Raw genomic sequence first — 14058 nt, 5'->3', positions numbered from 1 at the left:
GTGAAAATGAAACCTCTCTTTGCATTTCTGATTTTAGGCAAATAAAGAAACTTGTTTAAGGGGTCCCAGGAGGCTCAGTGGTTATGCATTAAGCTAACTGCAAGCCCTCAAAAGTTGCAGGCTGGAAAACCCACAGGGGAAGTTCCCAGCCCTATAGGGTTACTGTGATTTGGACTTGAATCAATGGCAGGGGGTTTACAGACTACAACTTGAATAACTTGTAAAGATAATCAGTTCAAGTAAATATTATCATATTCACTATTGTGCAAATGAGAAATGACATAAGACAGACAGACAGAAATGACATATAATTTAAACAAGATATTATATCTAAACTTTAAGTATTACATATTATATTTCCTTTTGATGTTCCTTCTGACTTTGGATTAGCCTTGTTCATCTTTGCATTAGTTTGTGAACTTCCCTACTTAAGCCTTCCAAACTATACATGCATTTATGTATATGTTAGGTTTCTGGGGTGATTTTACCTCGGTTCCTGCTTCGCAGCACTGAAAGAATTCACATGGCAAGAGGACTTTTTGTAATCCAAGTGATTTTTATGAAGGAAAGGGAAGTTTCAGTTACTAGTCTCAAAAGTTGTATTAGTCTGGGTACTTCAGAGAAACAAATCAACAGACACTCATGTATAAGAGAGTTTTATATAATGGTTAACTGTGCATCAAGAAAACATCCCAACCCAGTGCTGCCCAAGCCCACAAGTTCAATATTCACCCAATTACCCATATGTCCAACACCAGTCCACAAAGTCCTCCTCCATCTCACAAAACAGACGCAATGATGCCGACTACAGGAGGAAAGCCGAGTCAGTGAATGTGTAAGCATCTCAGCACTGGCAGGGGTCTCCACACGGCTGCTCCAGCACCGAGAGCTACATCGGGGTAGGTCCATGTGGCTTCTCCTTGGTGATGTCTTGCAGGAAGTCAGCCTTGCCAGCTGAAGCTGGGAACTGCTAAGGCAGCTGCACCCTGGTCCGACCATCAAAAGCAAGAGACCTGAGAACTTGAAAGGTGAGGCTCACCAAGCCATTTATCCCTCCGCCTTTCAATTAATCCCACATGTGTTTATTGGCCAGGTTGGCACAATAAACTAACTAACTCAAAAGTACACACTGTTTCGGGAAAGCATGCAAGGCCATGCAGAAACCGGGTGGGATTGAGTGACTGGACATGGAAAACCAAGTGGGAAGAACACCGCAGCAGGAGCATGGAAACCAGCTTGGGGAACCAGGAAATCCCTGGGGCCAAGATGGGGTGCGGGGCCTGGCACCCTGCTTTGATACCCTCCCGCCCCACTGGCTGGGGATTCATGGTTGAGGGTATCGGCCACCCCTATAGGCTGACTTAGGCACACCCGTGTGCTGTCAGGTGCCTAGGTTGTAGCTTAGGTTTAGTCTCACTTGCACCTAGTGGGCTTGGTCTGCGCATGCTCAGTTTGGATTTTCCCATAGGTGTCTGATGGATGCCTGATTTCTTTCCAACCCCTCTATGTGGCCCTGTCAGGCAATTTCTACTAGGGCAGGCATTTTGGGGCGACAACCCCCCCCCCTTAGTCCTTATTCTGGCTACCTAACATATTTTCCTACAAATTGTCACCTACAGATAAGCCTTTGCTTTGTGGACCAGCTAATATGTGTAACAAAAAATTCTGCAGGCATGAATTCAGGAAACGTTGGAACCCACTAGACTAAATCAAGATTTCTAGAACTTGAAGGTGATGGGTTCATGAATTGCAACTGATCCAAAAATGGGCAAGAATAGACACTAATATGCTGGATTGGACTTGGTAATTGACCAGTTGACCTCCCTATAGACCCAGCCTGCATTCGGTCTGGGTGCAAGTGTTAGGTTTCTGGGATGGTTTACCTGGGGTCTTCCTTCTCAACACTGAAAGAACTCGCGGCAGAAGCACATTTGTAAATCCAAGTGACTTTTATGAGCGAAAGGGAGTTTCAGGTATTATAGTCTCAGAAACTACTACACATTATCTCTAGAAAGCGTGCAAGGTCGAGCGGGGACCACACAAGAGTTCGTGACAGAAGATGGCCACTTCAGGGGAGTGCCGAAAAAAACGTGAAAAGAATACCAGAAACGGAACCAGAGTGCAGTCAAGGGAGCGGAGCCACGAGGGCGAAACCAAGAGAGCAACCTGAGCGACTGCATGCCCAGCACATAGGGGAGAGGTCCAGCACTCTGATCAGCAAGTGACCAGGCAGAGAAGGGGTGCAGCCTGTCCTCAGTCGATTTATCCCCGCCCGTCCCAACTTGGGTGGGCGGGTCATTGTTGAGGGTATAGGCCAATCTTATCAGCTGAGTTCAGGCACACCTGTGTGATGTCATGTCCCTGGTGCCTCGTTCACCTGTTCCTAGGTGGCCTTAGTCTAGGGTGTGTGTGTGGGTGGTTGTGTGTGTGTGCTAGGGAGGCAATGGGGTTTTCAGGAATAAAAAATGAAGGCAGAAGGGGGAAGGGAGCACTAGAGCTGATTGTGATTGCACAACTCATTTTAAAGGCGATTTAATCATGTGGGGGTGTGGGACACAAAAGACTTTCCCCAGCTTCTCTCCCCCAAATATACATGTCAGACTTAGGACACTGCTTGCAACTAATGGTAAATGATTGTCAAGTTATCTCCCCGAAGGCAGCAGCAATCCAGAGCAAGCAGACCCTACCGTGGATGGGTCTCGCTCCCTGTTAGGGACAGTGGATTGCTTTCCTTGAAGAGCTCAGAATAAACCAAGTCTCCAACTCAAGGATAATCAAGGTTAGGCCGCTATCATGAATCTAGGATCCACCCTTCTTACCACATGTATACCCTTAATCCCTCCTCTTCCTATGGCGTGTATACCCCTAAATCGGCCCCCTCCCATTACTGTATTACCTATAGTACAACCCCTTCCTGTGATGTATGTCTTTACCTGTAATTAGGGGGCTTGCATGCCCCAAAATATATATAAGCCTTGGTTTGAAATAAATTGCTCTCTCTCCTGCCCTCTCTGCCGTGCTGTGTGGACCTGGCTGGTGAGATCATGGCCGTCCAGGTGAGCATGCTACCATGAAATGTGTCTGACTCCTTCATTTTACTCTCTCTCCTATTACTCTATGACTTTACTCTAATCTTTGTATTTTAACTGTATAACTGAGCTTACTGAACCCATGATAGTGTGAGGGGCTGGCTTCCCCACATTGGGGGGATGTGTTTTAAAACTGATGTGGTAATGATTGTACAATTCTCCTTAATATGATTGAACCTATTGGACTATATGATATATAAATTATATGCCAATAAAAGGTTAAAAAAGAATAGAAATTAATCACTGACTAGATTAAATGTTTCTATAAATTCTATATTTGGGATTATTGTAGGTATTTCTATTGTCCTCTATAGAAGAAATCATTTTTCTCATTTCTCCCAAATTGTTTTACTTATGAGTTAAAAATATCCTAACTCAAATTGAAAGTATCTATTAGAAAATTTTAAGAAAAGCTGGCGAGCTATGAGCTAAAAAATAGAATAATAGTCACAGTTCTTTCAACCAATGAGGTAAGTTTGGAAATTAATCCAGCTACATTAGGAGTAGTACAAAATCCCCTCTGCTCCCATGCCCCAAAATGACAGTTAATGTGACCAAGACTATATGTCCCCTATCTTCAAATTTAATGTTTGTAACAACCCCCCAAAAGTAAGGAAAAGCCTTAAGGCCAAGGTTAGAGATAGACAGGATATGGAAATGTGAAGGCTTTTGGGTGGAAGGGGTTAAATATACAGGGCTGCCTCTTCACAGCAGTGATTGCTACGCTTGTGCAGCTGGTAGACCACAGGCACAGGTGGTTCCTTTCCCCTCAGCTAGGACTCAGATCCAGCAGGAACGTATTGTATGATGGCTCTGGCCCAAGATAAGAATGTCTGGGGAAACAGCACTTGTAAGAGCTTGTCCTTGCTTTTCCCCATACTGCAGAAGTCGAACCTAAGAGCGGTCCCCTAGTTCTCCATTGGATCGGTGACCCAAGCACTCTTCTTGCCTCTCAAGGTAGGGGGAAGAGTTCACAGTACCTGTTGGAGAATTGACAACCTGCACCCACATACTAGATGTCACTGGAAAGCCTGGCAATATCAACTATTCGACCTCAGAGTATCCTGGGCAGGTTCCTGGTGGTATTGAAGAAAGGAGAGAGTTTGATGTTTGTTTCCATCCAATTGGACTGGGACATGTGCCTTGGTTCAACTGGCAATCCCCTTCACCCTAGCACTGCAAGAAAAACCCAAGCACAATGAGAGATTCTGCGTCCAGAGACCCTGTCATATAGACTGCCTTGGAGTCCCTAGGGAAGGTCCCAGTGAATTTAAAGCTAGAAATTGGATCGCTACAGGGTTCAAGAGGACACTTTTTAAATCAGTCAACCATAAACAAAATTATGGACTGGATTAATTACATGTACTATAACCAAGAGAGGTTCATACACAACAGCATAAATACAGAGAGGTAGCCAGCCAGTTAGATTCCACTAGTCAGATGGCTGGGAAAACAGGATGGCACTACATATGATGCTGGCCAAGAGGGGAGGTGCGTGTGTAATGACTGGAGGTAGGTGGTGTACCTTCATCCCCGACAACACAGACCCTGATGGAACCATCACAAGAGCCCAGCAGGGATTAAACACTCTAGTTAATGAACTGGCTGAGAGAGCTGGGCTTGGTGACCCTTTAGCCAACTAGCTAGAAGGGCGGTTCAGAAGACAGCCATCTCAATCCTCACCTCTCTCATAATTGTTGCTGGAATTTTAAAAGCAGTTAGATGCTGTATTATATACCGTGTTCCAGGACTAGCTCATAGGCTAATTGAGACCACTCTGATTAAACAGATGCCCACGGCACGTAAACAAATCAACCGATTGCTTTTCTGGACATCTATAGAGGATACACGCTATGAGAAGGAAAGCCAAGTGATATTAGCTATGACTAACATCTAAAAAGCTATGACTAATATTGAGAGGTGTGAATGAGGATGAGACCAACCAGTATAAAGAAAAAGGGAAGAATTTGTGCGAAATAAGTCACCAGGCCGGTCCATCTTCAGCACACAGAGGGCCAAGAGTCAGGTTATGTTACTAAATAACTAAGGCACCAATTGATAGCTGTTAGAACACTTCCTGGAGCTCAGGGAACTGGGGTAGGAAATGTGGGAACCAGATGAATTAAGAAAGTGAGGGGGCGGTGAGAAAAGACTGTCAACCCCACAGTACTCAGCCAACGAGGAACCAGGGGAGGGGCTGCGAACTAAGGGATAACATGCTTGCAGAGGAACTGTGAGGCGACCCCAACACACACCTTTCTTGTCCCTTTTCTCAGCTTGGGCTCTCGATTTTGCACAAATGAACAGTAGAGGTGTCTCTCTTACTAAAGTGGGTACAGATGGGATTTCTTGAGCGTCCGATGGGCAACATCCCACGATCACCCACTGGTCAACTCATCTGGGATAAGGCAATCCTGCCCAGTTCTCTCTCAAGAGGGATGACCCGGATCAGGGGTTTATACTGATCAGCCAGTTCCGTGATGAACCAGTAGAGCAGTGGTTCTCAATCCTCGTAGGGCCGCGACCCTTCCATACAGTTCCTCATGTAGTGGTGGCCCCTGTCCAAGCATAAACAGCTACTTCATAACTGTAATTCTGCTACTGTTATGAATCGGGCGACCCCTGTGAAAGGGTCGTTTGACCCCAAAGGAGTCACAACCCACAGGTTGAGAACCGCTGAAATAGTGTCCAGACTTTTGACGTTTCTCATATGATTGACGAAATTGAAGCATTCTACCAATGACTTCAGTCAGAAATTGGGATTTACATCACACTGGGCTTAGCAAGTTGAGAAGTGTCTCACTCCTAATAATTAGAAACTGCATGGAAGGTCACAAAAGATGTTCTGGTGTAACTCCAGAAGGCAGAGTGCCAGGGGCTCAGGATGCTGCTCTGCGGCACAGGGGGCTGCTGCTTTTCAACCTAGCCACCGACCCACAAACCTCATTCCGATTGTTTAGCTTGATGGCTTGGTATTGCAGCTGAAGCTTTTTGAGAAATAAGGTTAATCATTGTGTTTAAATATTTTTTTTTGTTCTAACTTTACTTCTGGTTTTCATTTGGCTTTATTTGGGCTGTTACTAGTTCTATAACTCATGCTCATCGGATTTTTTCCACTCTAAAATGATATTATGATAAGCGAACCACGACCATATTATATTTTGCCACCTTTAGATAAGCTTTTGCTTTGCTGATGAGCTAAAAGACTTGCACAAAATATTCCAACTAAAATATAGAGTACATTAGACTTACGTAAAGGAAAGATATTTGAAACTTGGTGCCAACTAGATTTAATGAAGGTGTATAGAACTCTGAAAGTTCTATACACAAGGGATGGAGGGTCAGAGGAAACCAGCAGCCTCCAACAACTCAAAGGCCAGAAGGCACAAATGTATGGCAATGATATATAAAGATTAAAGTCATAGAGGAAAAGAAAAATAGGAGAGAGAATGCAATAAAGAGTCAGATACACATCATGGTAGAATGCTCATCTCAGCTCCTCTTGATGGACCACATGGAACTGGGAGAAGTGAGAGAGGGCCTTAGCTATTTCAGGACATCTATAGGTAGCCTTAAGACATGCATATTCAGTAGTTACATGAGTCACAAGGTGGGTGGTAGCTACATTACAGTCCCTGAGCTCACAGGTAAGGAAACCTAATACCTGCATTGGGGGAGGTACAAGGGGGGTTGGGTGTCATGGCGGAAAGAGAGAGCAAAAGGATAATGTCTGCTTTTATAGGGAGATATAATCAACCACATGTTCACTTTAAGGCAGCACAGTTGTTAAGCGGAGAACCTGTGGGAATGATTTTTATAGCAGGATAATGTACTTGGACTTTACCTCTAACATACCAAAGTGAAGTATACCATGGAATACTAGCTTTCCAGATTCCCTCTGTGGCAGTTACATAATCTCCTGTCAACTTGAGTGAAGGGGTGGAGTCTAGCCTGTCAATCAGGTCATAGCCAATGAGACTTTTGTGTGGGCATGACCTTCTCCTGAGGATTCTGGGAACTTCTGTCTTCCTCTGTGAAGGCAGGACACAGACTCTCTGCTTGACATTCCTGTTGACAAGCCACATGGAGCTATGCTGATAGAGCCAGAGCCTGGAGCTGGAGGAGCCACAAGGAGACCCACACTAGTGCTGAGATGCTTCCACCGCCCTTGGATCCACAAGATTCTCCCCCTACTGACCTGTGGTCTTCCTGCATTCAGCATCATTGCATGTGCTGCATTAGTCTAAAGAGGAATTTATGGACTAGACGGGACATATGGGCTAATATCGGACTCATGGACTTGATCTGGACTGGAATGCTTTCTTAATATACAATTACTCTTTGATATAAAGCTCTTTCTTATACACATGAGTGTCTTTGGATTTGTTTCTCTAGTCAACCCAGACTAACACACCCTCTGTTATAAGTCAGGGAATATAGTCCTCCTATTTCCCTCGGTGTTAGTTTCCCACAATGGAGTTCACAAATTACAACTGATCAAAAATTGTCAGGAATGGAAATTAGCGGCTGAATAGACTAAGAAGTTACATGGCGTTTTATGTAGGAATATTATGGTCTAATTTCTAGCTACAGGAAACCATTTTCCTTTCTCTTAAATTGTCTAATGGGTTTACTTGTTATGACTCAGATTAAAAGATTTAGTTTGTAATCTTAGCAAGTTTATAAAATCCATCACTAGTAAAGCAACTGAAGTCAAGCTATGATTTTACAAAGTAGGATGGCAGCAAGATTTTCTGCTAAATCTCTGAAGGCCCAGTTTGTAACTTAATAGCCGAAAGTTTCGGTGAGCATGTTCATACACAACCTGGGGTTGTACAGAATGTAGCGGCTACTCGTGCTGCTTAGGTATGGACAAACACCTCATGCTACTTGCTATTCTGGGTTCGTAGAAAGGACCCTGCCTTAAGTGGAAATAGAGTGCCTGGGCTTCATGGTCATTTGTCATACTCCTGACTAAGGTGGTCAGCAAAAACCAATGTGTTAGGGCTTTTACTATGTAACTGTATATGCATCCCACTCATGGTCCTTTTACCACTTCCACAGTCCTGCTGCACTATTGGATCCCAATATGCTCAGCAAGTCCCTGAGGGTGAGACTTCCTCCCAAGACTGGCTAAAACCCACCCACCCACCCCCTGCTGTGGAGTCCATTCTGACTCCCTGAGCCAATAGAGTAGGCAGTAGAACTGATCCCTAGGGTTTCCAAAGCTGTGATCTTTACAGGAGTAGAAAGCCTCATTTTTCTTCTTGGGAGTGGATGGTGATTTCAAATTGCTGACCTTCTAGTTATCAGCCAAATGCATACGCAACTACTCCACAAGGCAGACTAGGCAGAGGCTGAGGGGAAAGCATTTACATTGCTGGTTTATGGTGAGAGCAAACCCAAGGGAGGCTGAATTTATGTCAAGGCTCAAAATGAAGTTATCCTTCCCATAGTAAACTATAGCCTTTCTCAAAGCAAGTGCTTAGCATTTAATATCTAAGACATCAATTCCGAGGTGCACACAGGCACTCCTAGGGTTCTATCTATCCCGCTTACTAGTGTCTGCCGGGTGCTGGCCACTGTGGTTAAAGCGCTGTGGGGAGAATCAGTTCTATTCTTACCCTCTCCAAGTGACCCAGACTACTATCCCTTCCTCTACCTTACAGAAGAGCCTGAGTCTGAGGCTCTGATGTCCAGACAGAGCAGCTGCGGTCTTTACTGCCAAGCACAGCTCCAACTGAGGCTTCCTCCTGGATCAGGGGCTGTCCTGTCTTTACAGCAAACCTGAAAGCTCTCTGATATTGGCCCCTAACCCCTCAGCTTGGTGGGGAGTCTGATGGATCTGATTCCTGCTTGAATCACCTCCACAAAGGCTTAGCTAGCTCACAAAGGCACAATTTTGACTGATGCAACTGGAAATTCAGCAGTGGGCAAAAAGTCCTCTGGTAAAAAAGCTGCTTCCCATCCCACGCTTGGGTTCTGGGCAGTGCTTGTCATCAGGAGTTGCTTTCAGGATATCTTTAGCTTCAATCTTTAAACTTTTCCTTAAGATCCTCTGAGCAGATCGGAGGATGGCTCATTAAGAACCCATGATATGCAGATGACACAACTTTGCCTACTGAAAGCTATGAGGACTTGAAGTCCTTACTCACGAAGATCCAGGACTATGGCCTTCAGGATGAATTACACCTTCCCCACATACAGAAAGACAGCAACAATCCACACAACTAGATCAAGAAGAAACATTATGATAAAGGAAAAACGGAACTGAAGTCAAGGATTTCAGTTTACTTGCATCCACAATCAATGCCTATGGAAGCAGTCAAGAAATTGGACAAATCTGCTGCATACAACCTCTTCAAAAGAGCCCCCCTCCCACTATAATGACCCCAATTCTACCTTACAAATCTGGCTAGCTCAGAGGATGTACAGCGGTACAGATAGGAACTGGAAACACAGGGAATCCAGGACCAGTGGTGAGAGTGGTGATACTGGGAGGGTAGAGGGAAGGTGGGGTAGGAACTGATTACAAGGATCTGCACATAACCCCCTCCCTGGAGGACTGACAACAGAAAAGTGGGTGAAGGGAGACGTCGGACAGTGTAAGACATGACGAAATAATAATAATTTATAAATTATCAAGGGTTCAAAAGGGTGGGGAAAATGAGGAGCTGATACCAAGGGCTCAAGTAGAAAATAAATGTTTTAAGAATGATGATGGCAACAAATGTACAAATGTGCTTGACACAATGGATGTATGTATGGATTATAATAAGAGTTGTATGAGCCCCCAATAAAATGATAAAAAACACACAAACTTTGATTATTCTATTTAATAAAATCTGCCCACAGTACAAATTGGACAACTCAAAATGGCCACAAGATGGCACACCCGGTTTAAAAATCCCCCAAGATCTTGATAATTGCTGTCAGTGTAACAGATTCCTAGAAATTCTGTATTTACAGGCTTTTTTCCTTTCTCTGTTCTCACCCCCATCTATGTCAAAAATGCCCGACTTCCCAATTCTTGCTGGCTCATGAAAAATCTCCTCTCCCAGACAGTGAAATCTTCTTTTGAGCCATCTGATCATGCCCCTCCCTGCCAGAGCCCTTTCTCCCACCCACCACTTGATTATCCTCCTCCCGCTTCCTCTTCAACCCTTGCAAAACTGCCAGTTTCAAACCACCATCCTCCAATCTGCCATCTTTCCCTCTATTGTCTCTTCCCTCTCCAACCCATCATTCTCTGATTCGTCACCCCCCTTTTCCCCTCCTCCCACTTATTCTTTCTCACCCTCTCTACCACCGCCGCCATCTTCTGCACTATCTGACCCCTAATCAGCCATTGTCTCCGCCTCACACCCAGTTTCACTCACCCTTCCTGGGTCCAAAGCCCCTTCTATATACTGGATATTACATCCTCAAACCCTCCCTGTGTGTCTTCCTCTCTGTGAGGTAGTGGGAGTGAAAGGATTAGTTTATAAGTACATATTATGTTTTCTCTTTCTGACTTACCTGCTCTCGAAAAATGACTGTCAGCTTATTTCTCTATCTGGACACTGAAATTAAGGAATTCAAACATCTCACTCAGTCTTACATATCTTACCTGGCATATTATTTTTATTAATCTCACAAGTACCTTATCACCCAAAGACAGGGAGAGAGTCTGGGTAGCAGCTCAAAAGAGAGGTGATGCAGTTCATGCCCCAAACCAGGACAAACCTGTGGACTCTGAGGACTGTAACCGGGATTGTCAGCTCAGTCACAGGGACCGCACTCTCTGAGATGATTATGTGCCTCACTGAGTGCTTGCAAAAGACTGCTAATAAGACAGTCAATTATGACAAAATCAGGAAAATCTTTCAGGAACCAAAAGAAAATCCTGCCCAGTTCCTAACTCGTCTCTTGGAGGCTTTCTCCTAAATTCACCACAATTGATCCTTCAACACCAGGGGGCACTATTTTACTTCATTCACACTTCACTGCACAGTCAGCGCCTGACATTAAAAAAGATTACAAAGCTTGAAGATGGTTCCTGAACTTCACAAAGAGACCTTCTGAATGCAGCCTTTAAGGTTTCCAATAACAGGAAAAATTAAACTAGAAAGAGGCATAGCTAAATATCAGATGCTGGCAAACGCCCTTCTCAGGACCATGGGTGGATCTAGATCTATACACAATGGGTCAGGAAAAGGTGCTCCACATAGACCCTGCTATAGGTGTTCCCAGCTCTCTCCAACAGAAGGCCAGGAGAGTCTCTTCCCTGACATCTCTGGAGCCTCTGGCTCAATGTGCTTCCTTGCCAGGGCTCCTAGGCTTACTGATTGAGGACAGACGGTGACCAGGGCCAACGGCACTCCTGGAGATCACCCTTCTCAAGCCCGGCAATGATCATCATCTCAGGTAAGCTTATTTCTTTCCCTTTAGACACGGGGGCCACTTATTCAACACTACCTGAACATTCAGGACAAACTTCTTTAGAACCAGGATTATTGTAGGAGTCTCAGGTGTAGTCTCACAATCCCTCATTACACAACCATTTTTATAAAGCCTTTATAATGTACAATTCTCACACCAGCTTCTAGTCATCCCACTATACCACGTCACCTTACTGGGCAGAGATATTCGTACTAAATTCAAAACTCGTAATTTTCCATCACTGGAAAATTCATGGGTTCCAAACTTGTTGCTTCTCTTTCAAGCCGCAGCAGACACCCTTCCTACCTCCATCCCTCTCCAAAATGAGTCTAGTATCCGGACACTCCCCACTGACTCTTTACTACTTGCTCTGGTTAACCCACATGTTTGGGACATCACCCAAACCTGTTGCTTCGCATCACCAACCTGCTTACACCAGACTACAGGACCCCTCGAAATTGCCTAATGTTCCTCAATACCCTACAGCTCTCCAAGACCAGAAGGGCCTTAGACCAACTACTCGTCCCAGCTGGGGACAGTTGAAACTGGTAAAGCACACAGCACAGGTGATGCTAGCCAGCAGTGGAAGACTGATGAACCTTAAAAGTATGTTTCTAGCAATGATTAAAGTTTTATCTGTCACCACTGAGGTATGTGCTAATTATGCTTATTGGGCTTCTGTGCCACATCCACTCCTGCTGGAAATGTAGAGTGGACACAAACTGGCCCCTTCTTATCTGTAAATGATTCTGTGTGGACTCCAGGGCCTTGGGGAGATGGTATAGCCATGAATCCCAAGGAAGAAGGTAAGAAATTTCATTTTCCCTTGGGTTTTGGGGTGTTACCTTTATGTGTGGGTGCCAGCCCTAGCTATTAAACCACAGGCTGGGAAGAGCAGGCCTACGTTTAACAACACTGATCATGGCTTCTACATGAGAACAGGAGATGCATTTACAGAACTCCACTGCCTTAGAAGGAAGACGACATATGGAAACCTGTAAACTCGTGAGTTACTGGCATTTTGAAAGCACTACACTCAAGTGGCTCAAATGCTAGGGACCACATGGGAAGGTATTAAGAAATGACACACAATCATTGACTGGGGCCCTCATGGAAAATTTCTGACAGTTGCTCAGAAGACTGACTTTGCATCACGCGACTGTATCAGTGATTGCAAATGGCAAGAATCCTCTGATGGTATTGTTGCCACTGGTTCCCAGCTAATGACATAGCATGAGGGAAGCCTGGCACCTTTGTCCTCAGGTATTAAAACCCAGGAAAGTCCCCGAAGCGTGGGACTATGGAAGATACCTCTCGCCACCAACCTTTAATAGAATAGATAGGAAGCTTTACTACTACTGATCAGTCTATTCTATTTACACTTACCATAAGGACCAGACGCAGTACATGGTTTCCTGAGTTACAGATCAGGTTGGAGATGTTAAAGAGACCCTGTCAGTTCATGGGTATGATCATTGCAGACACCATTGGACTCATAGCAGTTGCCATCACTGCTGATATGGCGGGAGCGGTGCTGCAGGAATCTATCAAAACAGGACATTTTGTACAAAAATGGTAAGCAGACTCACACCAACTATGGGCCAGGCAGCAAAGATAGATAATCAACTAGAAGGAAAAGTAGCTTGAATTGCAGTGGACTGTTCAGTGGCTAGGAGATTAAATCATGGACTTGCAACATCAATTAATGCTAAAATGTGATTGGAACATAACTGATTTCTCTATAACTCCTTATCCATATAATGTAACCTTGCTTGAGGTTAATTAGGAATCATTTACAGAGATTTAAGGGAAATTTTCATCAGACATAATTCAGTTAAAAAGGAAATTTTCAATACATTTAAGGATGGGTTAGAATCATCCCATAACTCTGATGTAATTAAACAATTGGTGGATGGTTTAGAGCAGCGGTTCTCAACCTGGGGGTCGAATGGCCCATTCACAGGGGTCGCTTGATTCATAACAGTAGCAAAATCACAGTTATGAAGTAGCAACGAAAATAATTTTATGGTTGGGGGGTTACCACAATATGAGGAACTGTATTAAAGGGTCTTAAAGGGTCGCAGCATTAGAAAGGTTGAGAACCACTGGTTTAGAGGGACTCGACCGATGGGCTTGGGTTCAAAGCATTTTGCATAGCATAGGTTCTAACCTAACTGTGCTATTCCTCATCATCATCTTTGTTTATACAATCACATGCTGCTTCTATAGAAAGCTAAGGTGTGGGAGGGAGGGGAGAAAATGAGGACCTGATGCCGGGGGCTTAAGTGGAGAGCAAATGTTTTGAGAATGACGAGGGCAATGAATGTACAAATGTGCTTTACACAATTGATGTATGTATGGATTGTGATAAGAGTCATATGAGCCCCTAATAAAACGATTAAAAAAAAAAGAAGAAGCTAAGGTGTACGAAAGAAGGTCATACACATTGGGCCGCCACTCAAGTACTCCCTCAAAGCAAGAATACTTTCTTCTATTAAATTGGCATTCTATGATGCTCACCTTCCCGACACAACCGCTGAAGACAAAG

The sequence above is a fragment of the Echinops telfairi genome, unplaced genomic scaffold (genome assembly GCF_000313985.2).
Source record: "Echinops telfairi isolate 266 unplaced genomic scaffold, ASM31398v2 ScPeMD7_5592;HRSCAF=6446, whole genome shotgun sequence".
NCBI lineage: Eukaryota > Metazoa > Chordata > Mammalia > Afrosoricida > Tenrecidae > Echinops > Echinops telfairi.
Note: the sequence above shows the minus strand (reverse complement) of the source record.